General features: G+C 36.6%; 1 protein-coding gene across 1 annotated transcript in view; it reads left to right on the plus strand.

Moving 5' to 3' along the window:
* The window catches only part of AFF3 (ALF transcription elongation factor 3), a 420,437-nt gene that overhangs the window by 257,537 nt on the left and 146,017 nt on the right, over window positions 1-16,883 (plus strand). The gene's annotated exons all lie outside the window — the stretch shown is intronic.

Genomic DNA, 16,883 nt, shown 5'->3' on the forward strand with positions numbered 1-16,883 from the left:
AATCCCAAGAGTTTGTCGATGTTTCTGAATTAACAAAAGCAGTTTTAAAAAGATAAGAAAAGACATTATAAAACATGTGTCCTTCACTGTTTTATCTTTTTCTTCTCAATATTCAAGGAATGCAAATACATGTTTATTGATTAATTTGATGCCAAATTGGTATACCAACATGTAAATGAAATAATTTATGAGCTGACAAAGGATTTTGTTTTAGCTTCACAGGAATCCGTCACAGTTTGCTCCTCAGAAATCTTTATTTTTATCACTTCTGAAGAGTAAGATGTGTTTTCTTAAAAGACAGCCTTTGTGAATTTATCTGTATGTGGATCAGTGCTCTTATTACCAAGCATTTAAAGTGCTGTTTATGAGAAATCATGGTTTGTGATATAATATTGAATGTTTTATTTTGTCCAAGACCTGTTTCTCAGTCTAAAATGATCCTTTGGCTTGAAAAGGACAGCTATATATTTCATAAGAGATGTGATTATATGTTTGTCTTTCTTAAGATATTGCACAAAAAGTCTAAATACCTCCATTGTCATGGTTTCTGACAGTATAATGAATGTGACTGGTCTTAAATAGTTCAAAATATTACTAATTTTTAAAATTTTTGTGCGGTAAAATGTAATGGGAAAAGGGTTTTAATGCCATCTGGAGGCATTATAGAGAACTGAAAAGGGTAGAATCATTGAAAAATTCAGTTCTTTTGAATAGCATTTGAGACTAGATAAGAATTTATGAAACTAGAATGTAAGCTATTTGGAAGTAAGCTATATTTTTTATAAATCAGTTTACAAAAGTGTTAATTATAGAAGCAACAATTTTTAAAATGCTCATTAACAAAATTACTTTAAGGACAGACAAAGGAACATTCGAAATATAATGGAAAGCTGCTAGCGTCCTATATCTAATTTTTCCGTATTTTAAAAATCACATTCAGTAGTTACCAGTTTTGTTCATGTAGTTTGATATGCCACTGAAGTTCTCATTCCTTTATGTATTTCCAAAAAGTTCGTTCCCTAAAACACTTGATTTCTATGACTCAGTACCTTATTTCTTATAACGTGTAAGAATGACATCGTCTGAGGAATTACTTTTAAACCTTCTGGGGATAAAAGAATGGTGGAAGCTGGAAGCATCACGCCACGTTCCCGCCTCGTGGAGCAAAGCAATTTCATAGTCATCTGCCTCATATCCTGCCTCTTGAACTAGAAATAACAGAAACAAAGTCTGAGGTTGCAAGGATTTCTCTCGAGTGGAGAATTCTAAACGTGAACCCTCTCAAAGTGCCCGCTAACAGTGGTTGTGTTGTAATTAGGCAAGAGGTGTGACATGTTACAGGTGAAGAGGGAGACTCAGGACGCCTTACGTTTGTGTAACATTTTACACTCTTCTGTGCAGCACCTCCCTTGAGCTTGGCTTAGGTAAGTAGGGCAGGGACAGTATCCTCATGTTCCAGATAAGGAATCTGAGGATCAGAAAGGTCATTCGACCTAAGAGATAAATTAGAATGTAAACCTTCTGATTTTTGCCCATTTACCATACTGAGGGGTAAATGGTCTCAAGAGACAAAGCAAAGCCATGAGTCAGAGTCAAATAGAAAAACTGGGATCAGATTATTTGTTAAGTAGTAAGTGTATTAGTTTGCTAAGGCGGCCATAACAGAGTACTACATGCTAGGTGGCTTAAGCAACAGAAACTTATTTTCTCACAGTTCTGGAGGCTGAAAGACCCAAATCAAGGTGTCAACAGGCTTGGTTCCTTCTGAGGATTGTGAGGGGAGGATGTGTTCCAGGCCTCTCTTCTCGGCTTGTAGATGGTCTTCTTTTCCCTGTGTGTCTTCGCATCCTCTTCTCTCTGGGCATATCTGTCTCTGTGTCCCTTTTTATAAGGACACCAGTCATGTTGGAATAAGGCCAACCCTGATGACCTCATTTTCACTTGATTGCTTCCATAAAGACTCTTGTCTTCAAATAAGGTCACATTCTGAGTCCTGGGGGTTAATACTTCAACATATGAATTTTGGGGTAAAACACTTCAACTCATAGCATTAAGAGTCAGAGCAATCAGAATGACTTAGAAGACAGGAGTGTACAGACTTCAGAAAATGGAACAAGGGAAGAAAGCCTAAGTAAAACATGAAAAATGATGGGCTGCATGAGAGCTAAAGGGGTAAAGCAGAGCAAAGTAAACTGGAGCTAACAAACACAAGGCACTAGGAATGGTATTTCTTTCATATTCAATGCTTGGTGGGAGAGACTTGGCTTCAGTAATGCCTCTACCCTCTAGCTATATAATTCTGTGACCCTGTGAGTCATTTACAGCCATTATATGGGATTAATGCTATGGGCCATATGTGTCCCCCACAAGTTCATGTATTGGAAACTTGATCCCCATTGTAACAGTATTAAGAGGGTAGGAAATCTGATTATGGTATTTGAAAAGTAGGGCCTTTGAAAAGTAATTGGATCATGAGAACTGTGCTCCCCTCATGAATAGATTAATCCATCAATGGGCAAATGGTTTAATGGCTTATTAGGCAGTGGTTCTGCTGGCTTTATAAGGAGAGCAAGTGAACAAGTTAGTTCTTGCTAAGAGGAAGACTCTCACGAGATGTGTTTCCTGGACATTGGACTTCCCAGCCTCCAAAATTGTAAGAAATAAATTTCTTTTTTTTTTTTGTAAATTACCCAGTTTCGGGTTTTCCATTTTAAGTATCAGAAAATGGACTAATATGCTTTAATTCTAGTTTAAAGTTGGAAACCTCCAGACGTAAGAGCTCATTACCTAAAGAAGAATCTCTTCTCATTGGCCTCCTTTAAGAACAGGACATTAGTCATAATTGGTTTCAGACAGTCATTGCCTGGTAGCACAGAGTAGTCTGGACAACACCTGAGGATCCTGTCAGGATATTTAGTGATCCTATGAATATTTAGGAAGATGAAAGGAGCAATTTAATCTTAACATGTGCACGTGCATGCACAGACACACACAAAAACATAAATTAAAATACCTGTGACAGAGTTCCAGTTATGTTAATGATGGAAGAGCATATATTAGACTAATTCTCCTGAAGATAGCTATTATAAACTCTGGACAAAATATTTAAAAAACAAAAACAAAAAAACTTCTAAGTCTAAGTAAAAGAAGGCTGAGAATGTAGGAAATTTGATACTTGAAACAAGAAAAATGGACTGAGTGAGAAATACATTTATATACCTTCTCTCCTGAGGGCATTTCTCAGTTCACAAAGAACAACTAGAACTCAAAGAGAAAACCACAATTGTAATAGCTTGAGGTGTCACAGGACGGAGTTTAGGGCTTCCAGAGTGGCTGGGAATTAGAGGAGGAAATCCCAGAAAGAAGTAAGCAATGGAGAATAAAGCCACACAGAAGAAGAAATTCTGTATATAAATTCCCATCAATGTTTGATGATCCCTAAACTTCATTTGTGTGGGGAAGATGCCAATGAACCCAGTGGAAAACACTAACTAGAAAACTAAAAATGCTGAGCAAAGATTTCAACTGCTACCTACTGCCTACAGCTATTGCCTGTAGAGTCTGGAGTTTGAATGTCACCTTAGTTGGAGGGTGTTGGTAAACACCTCAAGTTTTCTATTGAAAACCTCAGAAGGGCTACATCTTCAAAGTAAAGGAGTTCCCTAAAACTAAGGGCAAATTCAAAACAGATCCTTCCTAATAAAGTGTAACACTGAACATCCACAAATTTAAACTAATCAGCTAAAAATTTAATTGCTTGGTAGAAAAAAAAAATCGACACTGTTTAAAGGAAAAACAAAGTCTAGAATCTCTATAACATATTATCCACAGTGTTCATCATCTAATCAAAAATTTAAAGATATGTGAATAAATAGGAAAATGTGATCCATAGTCAAAGGAGAAAGTAGTCACCATACTATTATAGACCTTGAGGTGACCTAGATATTGGAATTTTCAGACAAGAATTTTAAAGCAACTTTTATTATATGTCCAAGGTTGTAAAGAAAAACATGGTCATCATGACTGAAAAAATGGGGGATCTCAGCAGAAAAATGGAAAGTATTAAGAAGAACTAAATGTAGGGCCGGCCCGTGGCTCACTTGGGAAAGTGTGGTACTGATAACACCAAGGCCCCAGGTTCAGATCCCTATGTAGGGATGGCCGGTTAGCTCACTTGGGAGAGTGTGGTGCTGACAACACCAACATCCCCTTACTGGTCATCTTTTTTTTTTTTTTTTTTTAAATAAAAGAAGAACCAAATGTAAATTATGGAATTGAAAAGTACAATATTTGAAATGAAAAATTCACTGGATATTGTTATGTGAAGAGTAGAAATGACAAAATAAAAAATTAGTAAACTTAAATTCAGATCAATAAGAATTATCTAATGTGAAGAACAGTAAAAATAATAGCAATTTAAAAACGATGAAGAGAGAAGAGAAAAAATAGATCAGAAAAAATATTTGAAGATAGTAGCTGAAAACTTTCCAAACTGGGTTAAAACATTAACTTACAAATCCAGGAAGCTTAGCAAGTCCCAAGCAGGATAAATAAAAATAAAAAGACAAATTGGGACACTTCAGAAAACTAAAGATAAAGAGTAAATCTTAAAAGTGGCCAGAGAAAAATGATGTACTATATACAGGGGAATAATGATACAGTTAACTGAAGAATTCTCATCACACACATGAAGGTTGCAATACAATGCAAAAACATCTTTAAAGCACCAAAAGACAAAAAGAGAAAAAGAAAAAGAAAGAACTGTCAAGCTAGATTTTAAATCAAGCAAAAATTTCCTTCAAAACTGAAGGTGAAATAAAGACATTTTTGGATATACAAAAAAAAATCTGAGAGAATTCATTTCCAGTAGGCCTGCACAGCAATAAGTGACAAAGGAAATTTGTCAGGCTGAAGGGCAGTAATAGCAGATGGAAGCTCAGACCTGTAAGAAGGAAGTATTTATAGGAAACGATAAATACATAGGTAAATATAAAAATAGCATAATGGATGCAATAAAATACTGTGTTTTGTGGAATGTGTTATGTACATAGATGTAAAGTATATGACAAAAATAGCACAAAGGATAAGGGAAGGCAAATGGAATTACATAGCTGCAAGGTTCTTACATTTTTTGTAAAGTACAATATTAAATCTAAGTAGACTGGTGATAAGGATACATCGTGTAATACCCAGAAAAATGACTAAAAATAATTACCAAAAGGCAGTATTGCAAAAACATCGCTAAAAAATCATTGGAAGAATTAAAGTACCAAACAAACAAACAAAAAATCTAGATTAGCATAAAAGATGTCAGGAAAGAAAGAACAGAAACAAAAATAAGAAGGTATCAATAGAAAAAACCTAGGCATATTAATAATTGCATTAATGTATATGGACTAAAAAGTCCAATTAAAAGGAAAAAATTATCAAACTGGCTATAAAAGAATCAAGATGTACAAAATACACATTTTTAATATAAAAACACAAATAGGATAAAGCCAGGAGATGGAAAAAATAAAGTGTAAATAGTAAGTATAAGAAAGTTGGTGTAACTGTATTAACACTACCAAATAGACTTCAAGACAAAGAGTACTATAAGAGGTAAAAAAAGGACATTTTATTTCTTTCTTTAATTTTTTTTATTTTGACATTTACATGATTTCATTTCCTTTAGGTATATACCCAGTAGCGGGATAGCTGGGTTCTAAGGTAATCTATCTTTAGTTTTCTGAGGAACCTCCATACTGTTTTCCACAATAGCTGTACCAATTTACATTACCAACAACAATGTAGGAGAGTTCCAAAAAGGACATTTTATAATGCTAACAAAGCCAGTTAATGAGAAAGACATAACAAACATAAATATGTAGGTGTTTACTAACAGACCCTCAAATGACATGAAACAAAAACTAACAAGACTACAGTCATAGCTGGAGATTTATCATCTCTTTCTTCAGCAATTCTTAGAAAAATTAAACAAAATATTAGGTAGTATATAGAATATTTGAAAAACATGATCAGCCACTTTGACCTAATTGGCATTTATAGAACACTACACCCAACAAGGGTAGGATACAGAATCTTTTAAAATGCCCATGAAGCACTCACCAAGGTCGACCTTACTGTGAGCAATGTAAAAGAAGAATCAATAAATTTTGTAGGATTATCTTACAGAGTATGTTCTATTATCACAACATAATTACATTGTAACTCAATAGCAATAAAATATCTAGAGAATCCAAATATTTGGAAATTAAATAACATTTGTAAATAATCTCTGAGTTAAAGACTAAATCACAAAGGAAATTAGAAAGTAATTTTAACTGAATCAAAACGAAAGTATAATTTATGAAAATTTGTAGGACTCACCAAAACAATAAGCACAATAAAAAGGAAATTTACAGCTTTGCATGCTTATGTTAGAAAAGAATAAAGTTGAACATCAATAATTAATGTTTTTACTTTAAGAAGTTAGAAGAATAAATTAAAACCAAGATAAATAGGAGAAAGTATATAATAAAGATAGGAACAGAGACTAACAAACAATAGAGAAAATTAATGAAGCCAAAATATGATTCTTTTAAAAAATTAATAAAGCTAATGAAACACTGGCAAGACTGATAAAGAAAAATAAGAAAAGACAAATTGCCCGTATCAACAATGAAAAAGGGGATATCACCACATATCCTAAAGATATTTAAATAATAATAATTAGATATTATGAGTGACTTCGTGCCAATTAATTTGACAACTTGGGTGAAACAGTCAATTTCCTTGAAAAAATTGAATCTATCATAATTGCCACGAGAACAGATAGAAAACCTTAATGATCCTATTGCTATTATTAAAGAAACTGAATTCATAATCAAACATTTTCCACAAAGAAAATTTCTCCAGGGCCAGATGGTTTCACTGGTAAATTCTATCAAAACTTTTATAAGAAATGTTTATACCAATGGAAGACCAACAGATGAACAACCAGTCTTATACAAACTCTTTCAGAAAATAGAGGGGAAGGAAAACTACCCAATTCATTGTAAAAGATCAGTGTAACCCTGATACCAAAACCTGACATAAATCTCATTAAAAAAAAGATTATGATCCAGTGTCCCTCGTAAATGTTGATGCAAAGATTCTTTAAAAAATTAGCCTGTGCAACCCAGTGATATATGAAATGCATATGATTTATTATGACTAAATAGGATTTATTGCAGAAATGCATGATTGGTTTAACATTAGAAAATCAATTAATGTAATCCATCACACTAATAGAATAAAGGAGAAAAAACATATGTTCATATAAATAAATGCAAAAAAAGCATTTTGCAAGATGCAATACCTATTCATGATTTAAAAAGGAAAAATATAAGCAAACTAGGACTAGAAGGGAACTTATTTAACGTGATGATGGGCACCCACAAAAAGAAACTTACTGCTAACATCGTATTCTCCAGTGAAACTTTAAACACCTTTCTCCTGAGATCAGGAAATAGCAGTGATACCACCTCTGTTCAACATTGTACTAGAAGTTCTAGTTGGTGCAATAAGGCGAGAAAAGGAAATAATAGACATAAAGATTGAAAAGAATGATTGTTTAAAGAGAAAGTCCTAAGAATCTAATAAACAACTTAGTAGAATCAATAAATAAATTTATCAAGGTCAATATACAAAAATCTATTGTTTCTATTTATTAGCAATAATCAATTGGAAAGTGAAATTTAAAAAGCAATTCCATTTCAATGACATAAAAGCATAAAATACTTATTAAATTTAGCAAAAGATGTAAAAGACCTGTTCAATGAAAATTACAAAACATTGATGAGAGAAATTTAAGACAACTGAACTGAGAAATGTTTGTGACTTGGAAGACTTCATAATGTCGATATCTCAATTTTTCTCATACTGATCCATAGATTCAACACAGTCTCTGTCAAAAGGCCAGCAAGACATTTTTGTAGAAAACGGTTTTACAGGTTGATTCTGAAAGTTTTATAGAAAAGCAGAGGACCTGCTGTAGCCAAACAGCCTTGAAGAAGAACGAAGGTGGAAGCCTTACAGTATCTGATTTCAAGACGTATTACAAAACTAAAGTAGTGTAAGATAGTGTGGCATTGACATAAGACATACAAATAAACCCAGCTCATATGGTCAATTGATTTTCCACAAAGGCACCAGAGCGGTTCAGGGGGGAAAGCCACATCTTTTCAACAAATGGTGCCAAACAGCTACTAGAGAAAAAAGTGAATCTCACATCACACATAATTGAGATGGATCATAGACCTCAATATAAAAGCTAAAACGATAAGACTTCTAGAGGAAAACTTAGGACAATATCTTCCCAACCTGGGAATAGGCAGGATTTCTCACAGAGGTCACAAAAATATGGAACATAAAAGAAGATCCTGTTGAATTGGACTTCATCAAAATTAAAACAAAAAGGCAAGCTACAAATTGGGAGACTATATTTGTAATAAATACTCATATATCTGACAAATAATTTCTATCCAGAGTATATAAGGAACTCTGACAATTCAACATGGGCAAAAGCCTTGGACAAACAAAAGAAGATACATAAATGGCCAAAAAGCTGATGAAAAGGCACATTTCACTGATAACATTCATCTTAGGGAAATGCAAGTTAAAGCCATGGTGAGATACCACTATACACCCCCTGGAATGGCTCACATTAAAAAGACTGACAACACCAAACCGTGGCCAGGGTGTAGAGGAATTGGAACTCTCATGTATTACTGCTAGGAGTGTAAACAGTATAACAATTTTTGAAAATCGTTTGATTGTTTTTTATACATTTATTGCACAACCCAGCGATTCCATTTGTAGGCATTAGTACAGGAAAAATGAAAAACATATGACCTTAAAAAGATTTGGACAAGAATATTCATAGCTACATTATTCATACTAGTCAAAAATTGGAAGCAACCCCAGTGTCCATCAACTGGTGAATAAACAATTGTGATATATTCATACAATGGAATACCTCTCACCAAAGAGCAACAAACTGCTCACACACTCTGCAACATCAATGAATCACAGAAGCATCATGTTAAATGAAAGAAGCCAGGCACAAGAGTGTATACTGAAATCTATCATTTATGCACATGCATCAAATAAGGCCACACAAGCTGACCATATTATAGGGTCTGAAAGTTGAAAGATCAAAGTCAATTTGAGAATTGTTACCAAAAGATGTTTTTTTCAGAGAAACTGAAACCTTCCTGATATTTATTTTGGCAATAGCAATCTGTGTCTAAAATGATGAACTGTGGCTGATCTTTTAGTCTATGAGTTGTCTGTCCCCACAGACCTCCTTTCTGTAGTTGTGTAAGTGATTTGCCAGGATCCTGTCTGCTAAGAAAATGAGAAACCTAGCATGCAGCCTTTCCCCAAAGAAAGTCAGCCAGATCCTGTTTCTCCAACTCTTAGACACCAAGATTAGAAAATAAAGTAGGAAGGGCCCTTTAGGGTTCCTTACACCCCTCATTATGTATATGTGTATATTATGCAGATACACAATCTAGACTGAAGGCCTGCAGGGGGACGTGGCTTATCCAGTGGATAAGGAAGGAAGACCCTGACCAGCCTTTGGGCACCATGGGGTCAGCTTTGGCGTGGGCAGCACTGCTGAAGGAGAGATGGTGAGGAGGGCCATGTCAGTTTTACCCAAGAGGGAGATTAGAAGTTGCTCCTGTATTTGTTGATTAAAACACTCAGATAAAACACTAAAACACGAGGATGTCAATGGTAAATTACGCATCACAGAACAAGACTGCAGACCTTATCTTCTGAGTTCTTACACCAGACAGGAAGGTCTGTGAAGGGAGTTCTCCAGCAACATTAGGAGGACGTCTGTTCCTCTGTCCCCTGTCCCCAGAGGCTCACACCTTCTTTTTCCCCTATGAGCAGGCTCCATCTAAATGTACCTCTCCTCAGTGTGTTATCTGGGTGGGTTCCTCATACTTTTTTTTTACTTTGTAATTTAACATTTTTTAAAATTTTCGTCGTGGCAAAATACACATAACATAAAACGTGCAGTTCAGTGGCATTAAGTGCATTCACATGTTATGCTTCCATCAACACCATCTATCCCCAGAATTCTTTTTTATCCTCCCAACCTGTACCTGAAACTCTGTACCCACTAAACAGTGACTCCCTGATTCCCGCTACTCCCAATTGCTGGAAACCACCTTTCCACTTTCTTTCTCTATAAATTTGACTTCCTCGTGTAAGTTGAATCATACAGCCCTATTGTGACTGGCTAATTTAATTTAGCGTAATGTCCTCAAGGTTCATCCATGTTGCAGCATGCATCAGAATTCTTATCCTTTTTAAGGTCGGATAATACCTCATTGTACGTATAAACCCACATTTGTTAATGTATTCACCCATCAGCGGACACTCCGGTTGCTTCCACCTTTTGGCTATTGTGAGTTGCTATGGACATGGTGAATAAATATCTCTTAGAGTTCCTGCTTTCAATTTTTTGGTTTATATGTCCTCATACTTTTTTAATATGATCTATACAGTCAGAAATACATTTTCCATCATGTCCTATGAGAATGTGTGTACTGAGAGCGTCACAAACAGTACCTGCCATTACTCTGGCATTGTCTGTTCTTATTGCGTATTTTTAAATGCAGGTCACAACCACACAGATTCGCTTTTGTCAGCCACTGTTCACAAAACGCACTGTAGGTTACTGACCAACTAATGATATGCTTGTGCCAAAGGCGTGAGGAGGGGGAAGGAATAAGGTGCATCAGGCCTGCCATGTTCCTAGCCCTGCCAGTTGCTTTATGTCAATGGTCTCTGCAGTCCTACTAGCTTTGAAAGGTGGCTGCTTTTTGCCTCATTTTACAGATGAGGAAGCCAAGACTGAAAGAGCTTGTCCAAAGAATTGCCACCAGCGAGTCTGTCCCACTCAGGACCACTCTCTGGTCCACACTGCCAGGATGTGACTAGTTTATACCGCTCCCTGTGGTACAGATGGTCGCCGACTTAACGATAGTTTAAATTACGATTTTTCCACATTACAGTGATACCTATACAGTATTCTGTTTTTCACTTTCAATATAGTATTCAGTAAATTACATGAGATGTTCACTACTTCATTATAAAAATAGGCCTGTGTTATACGATTTTGCCCAACTGCGGGCTAATGTAAGTGTTCTGAGCACATTTAAGGCAGGCTGGGCTAAGCTATGGTGTTCGGTAGGTTAGGTGCATTAAGTGCATTTTCAACCTACGATATTTTCAGCTGATGATGGGTTTATCTGGAGGTACCCCCATCGTAAGTCAAGAAGCATCTGTATTCCTCAGAGAACCCATGAGCATTCTGATAGGACCTAGGGAAGCCTTAACCCAGAACACTGACAACTCAGAAAATTTCAGGACCCATTCACAGAGTCAAGAGGTAGGTATTTGGGGTATGTCATGGGAGAAGGAAAGTTTTCTATGATCCCTAATTAGATCACATAAGCAACAGTTTACTTCACTTATAATTAAGGTGGACACAGTCTGTGGAAGGCAAGTTTGGCACCTTTGCAAAGAGTTCTTCCAGTCCACAGAGACATAAATTAATAAACTTCAGCTACAATATATTCACTGTGGCTTTAGCAGATGGCAACATTTTTCTGAGCAGTCACTTGGGCTGTGGGAGAGAGTGGTTCATATTCCCACGTTTATTGACTACAGTGGGCAATCAGTAAATACTGCCTGACATTAACAGACTGGTTATGCTTCTTCCAACATTATCTTTCATAAAGCTTCTTTATGCTCTTGTGTCAAAGCCCTTCCCAGCCTTTAGAACATAGCACCTACTCAGTAAATGTGCGTTGTGTGCATAAACAAATGCATGCAGAATGACACAAAAGACGGTTGGAATATATTCGCTGTGCATTTTGTGCATCTTCTTTCAGAAATACCATTAGCCAGATTTGTTCTTTCTCTTCTACAGATTCTAATTGAGATGGAAACCTCCAAAATGCAAAGCTTGTATGTTTGCAAACTGAAGCTCCCCTGCCCCACAGATCACAAGTTATCATTGCATCCCCGCCCCCCCCAATGCCTCTAATGCTGATCCCTTCCCACGCAGCCTGGTTCCATAATGATACTCCCCATGTGTTAAATGTGTATTTTCTACCAGGCTCTCTGCTGGATGCATTGTCTTATTTAATCCTCACAACAATCCGATGAGGTGTATTATTACTTTATTACATCTTATATTATAGAAAAGAAAAACAAGGTCTCAGAGGAGTTGGCTTATGGAGATTTCACAACAGTGGCAGAGCCAAGATTCCAGCTGGGTCAGCTGGCTCCACAGCCACTTGGAGGCATTGTGTTAGGTCTGTGGCCTAGAGCAGAGGGCACGTGAAGTGGAAGAGATGTTAAGGAAGAAATCCCATTTCTGAACAACGGGCTGGTACTTCTCTGAAAGCCCTTAGTATCTGCCCTTCTTCCATACTGTCAAAAGAATTGCCAGAGAAGCCTGGCCTCACACAGTAGTTCGGCATAGTGATGAGATTTTGGAACTAGCAGAGGCTCCAGTCTGGAATTCAGCTGATAATCCAGGAAGTGGGCAGGAGCCAAACAACAGCTCCCAGCCTCAGCCCACCTGCTCACCCTAGAGGGCCTTCTGCTGTTGACAGAGTATATTAAATAGAGCTGTTTTCACATGCTTCCACCAAAGCATGTAGCACATGTTAGCCTCTGCCTCCAGGGTTTCATCGCAGACATTTCTACCCCACTGTTAGCTTTTTAAATGACTGAAATCTCCAACAAGACAGGGAACGTAGGAATAACGGCAGGTGACCAAACTTTCACACACATGCACACACTCACCTTTTTGATGTCATAAGTGAAAGAAAGTGAGCGGAGATGCTGGGTACCATTCAAGCTTTATTAAAGAAAGAAATCTGCTGGGCTGTGCTCAAAGTGGCAGGCAGCCCAGGGCTGCCCTGAAAAGGGGACAGTACCAGGTGTGGGGGTGGTAGAGCTTATGTAGGTATGTTGGTGCCAAGAGCTGGGTGATGTAATTCCGGGGTGGGGACTGATTTAGGTCATGGGAATGGAGAGTTCTGCGCATGTGGAAATGCTGAAAGTTTCATTTTCTCTGAAACCATGAGGCTTCTTGTAAAAGAGAATGGGGGAGGGGAGGGGAGGAAGTGGATGGCCCCATTTTGTACTTGGGCTTGTCTAACGTGGCGCCGGTTATGTTGCAGATCTATTATTAAGAGACCATTTCTGCTTTAAAAATAAGGATTCCATGGGATTTTAAGCATTTAGTGAGAATGATAAATACAAGGTATCAGTAGATCACGACTAACAGGTAACAAATACCGAATACTAATTGTATGCCAGACTTGCACTAAATGCTTTTTAGGATAATAATATGAGATAACAATTACATAGGGAAAACAGATGTAAACTGAAACAAAGGATCACCCTGTAGATGAATCAAGTCTTTGTATCTTCATAGCAATATGAAAAAGTAGATAATATTAGAGTCTCCCATTTTATAAATAAAGAAACTGAGACTCAAGAGAGCTCACACATGCAGGTAGCATGGCCAAGCCAGAATTTTACCCCAGAGGGGTCTGACTTAAAAGTACTCTTTTGCACCACTGCCTCAGACTACAGACCCCTGAGCTGCATTAAAAACACAAATAATAAGTGAAGTTCAAAGTGGCCAGATAGATGGCAGAAAACCCAGTGATTTGGCACTATTTTATTTGAAAGTGTTTAGTACTAAAGCTAGAGGATTGAGTTAGATTAAGTGGCTTTGGGGGGCAGGGGAAAGGAAGAGTGTTATTCATTTGCTTCTGGAGTTCCAGGGAGTAAGAATAATGAGCAGGGTAGGACAAGAAAAGTCATCGATAGTTGGATAGAACAGATAACCACGCAGCTCCACTTCTTGGAACAATATTATTTCACACAACCCCAGAAGTTGCATAGTCAGAAAACAAAGAAAAATTTGCTCATTTTTTAAATGGGTAAATACATAAAATATTATTATTTATAATTTTGAAAAAATATATCATCCGTTGGACTGCAAGAAAAAATCTTTTCTCTCATGAGCCAGTTGTAAAATAGAGACATTCTCTGATTTTGTTAGATTTATTTTCCAATTGACAGTCTGGGCTGAGGCATACGACCCCCAACCCCAGATTTACTGAGCATTTGCTCTGTTCTTTGGACTGTTCTGAGCACTTCACCCACATCATTCTCACAGCTCTCTGGAGTGGTCATCCCCATTTGCAGATAAGAAATATATGCACAGTGAGGCTGAGAAATTTGACCAGGGTCACACAGCTAGTTTGTGACAGAGCTAGGATTTGATCCCAGTTTGACTTCTTCTGAGCCCATGCTTTTAACCACACAGATATATAGCCTACATTTGAGGTATTAGACTTCAAAATATTTCCAAAATACTGAATATCAATGTGTTTCCAAGTAAGAGAATAGCATTTCTGAATTATGTGTCATTGCTGGGCTTACTTAGATGTTCAAAAATGCACTCGAATCAATAATTAGTGTAATTAAGATCTTTATCTTATCTTTAAATGTCTGAAGCATATAAAATTTTTATCTTTTCTTTCGAAGTGTCCGGAAGGGGTCATTTTATTACATTTTGAAGTACATTTGGATTCTATTGTTTTTTCTAATAATCACTGTTACTAATTGTGCTAAATTGCCTCGAGTGAGAACTGAGGAAAGAAAACTGTTTCAGTGCCTTTAAAAATACTAAATTTGATGTTCAAATTTTGAAGAAAAATAATCAATGAAAATGAGTATTTGCAAGGTTTCGTTGCTGCAGGGAAGGTCCCATGTTGCCTGGGGGCTGATTTAGCAAGCTTTGGGCTGGGGTGATGCTCAGTGAGGCCTGGAACCAGGGGTGGACTTCTTCACTATCAGGATGTGGTATGCTCTGTCGTGCTTTTGGTAAATTTTGATGGGTCAAAAATAAACTAAAGGAATGCCATAGAGAACATGACACCTAGACAAAAAAAGCATTCAGAGGATAGGAATGGAAATTTCTCTTCTTCCAGGAACTGTAAATGGACACCCTTGTTGTTTTTTTATTCCTTCTGTTTAACCTCCAAACTAGGGTTGCCAGATAAAATACAAAACGCCCAGTTAAATTTGAATTTCAGATAAACAAGAAATAATTTTTTAGTATAAGGATGTCCCATGCAATACTTGGGCACAATTTTTAATGCAGGGATGTCCCATGCAATTTTGGGGACATACTTGATACTGAAAAATTATCTGTTGTTTACCTGAAATTTGAATTTAACTAGGCATCCCGTATTTTCATTTGCTAATTCTAGCAACCCTACCAAACACCACATAGACTGTAAGTCAAACTGGACTGTAGATTTAGATCTTAATTTGTAAAAGAATAAAAGATAGGTGAACAAGGGAGAAGAGAGAGAGAAAATAAGAATGCATTCTGGCAGTCTGCCTAGTAAAATAACTAACTTTTGCAAGAAAGAAATCCAAAAAATGTCATAGGATGGAAAAAGTCTGTTACACGTACTCCTTAGCCTGAATATTGGCCAAAAAAAAATTTTAAAAAGCAGGCATCTATTAACATCTGAATACCAAAGCTTATCCAGGAATGGAAAGGTTTGGAATGTGAAGATTCTTAGCTTTGGAACTTTGTTAGAATACCACAATTGTTTAGTAATTGCAAGGAGGATTTTTTTTTTTTTTCCAGTGAGATGCTTCATTTCGGTAATTTGATATCAAAGAAAGCTACCTAACTTGTCTATATTATTACTAAAATTTTTTTGAAATTTGAAACTTTGTGGATAACTTTTGTTTATTTGCCTTGTGCTGAAATGCAAAAAGCTATCAGATACCTGATATGGAGAGGAATTTAATTCTGTTTAAAAATCACACAGTTCTGCCATGAAGCATGAAGATGGCTTTTTTTTGAAGTTAAAAATATTAACTGACAGCTTCAAGACCAATTTTTTTCTTTAATCTCTAATCAAATTACTATAAGCAAGAAGCCTCTTGCTTTAATCCTGGACTCGTCACATATGTGACACTGTTCTGTAGGAGATGGCTTTTTAACTGTGGATGGGAAAAAAATAATCCTTGGAATTTTTAGGATGTTATTACAAGCAAGTTTACTAGTTTTTGACTTGCTAAGCCACAGCTGGAGCCAGCCTTCATCAGGGTAAGAATATTTTCATGTTACTATTATAGCTTTAGTATTTGCAGAGTAGGATGGTCACATTTTGGGGAATGTGGCCTTTGAGGTTTGTACGGCCTGTTGAAATATGCAAATGTGAATATCATATAAAAGAAGAGAGGAATGGATAGTTTCTGTTTATGCCGTAAACTTAAAGAGTTCAACAGATGATATGGTGGAGTTGCTGGAGCAGGAATTGGATCACACTATCACTTTGGATAAAAGTAAAATTTATATTTCTTTGAGGGCATTTAAAGAGCTGGGCTTACAGCTTTCCTCAGAGCCAAACAGTTATGCACAAGACTCTCAGTTCTGTAGTTGTTTGTTTTGTTGCTGCTGCTTTAAAAAAAAATTGGTCTGACGGTGCAAGGAATTTCCTGACCAAATTAATTATGGATCTGCCTGATGATTTTTTTTTCAAATTAGTCAAATACTAACTATGATTGCTTTTTCTATCATCTTTCCTGTATTCTGCATCTTATTGTTTCTTTTACAAGGTATATTGTGTGGTGAATGCAGATCAAGAACAATGATATTTTGTATGCTTTCCCTTAAATTCCAAAGCCAGTCTCTTTCCAGAGAGCCAGAGATGGTGCACCACAAGCCTGGCTGCTGGTGGAAATCCACCGAGAAGCCACAGGGGAGCACTTCAGCCCCCCAGCGA

Source organism: Cynocephalus volans, chromosome 14 (genome assembly GCF_027409185.1).
Source record: "Cynocephalus volans isolate mCynVol1 chromosome 14, mCynVol1.pri, whole genome shotgun sequence".
Taxonomy (NCBI): domain Eukaryota; kingdom Metazoa; phylum Chordata; class Mammalia; order Dermoptera; family Cynocephalidae; genus Cynocephalus; species Cynocephalus volans.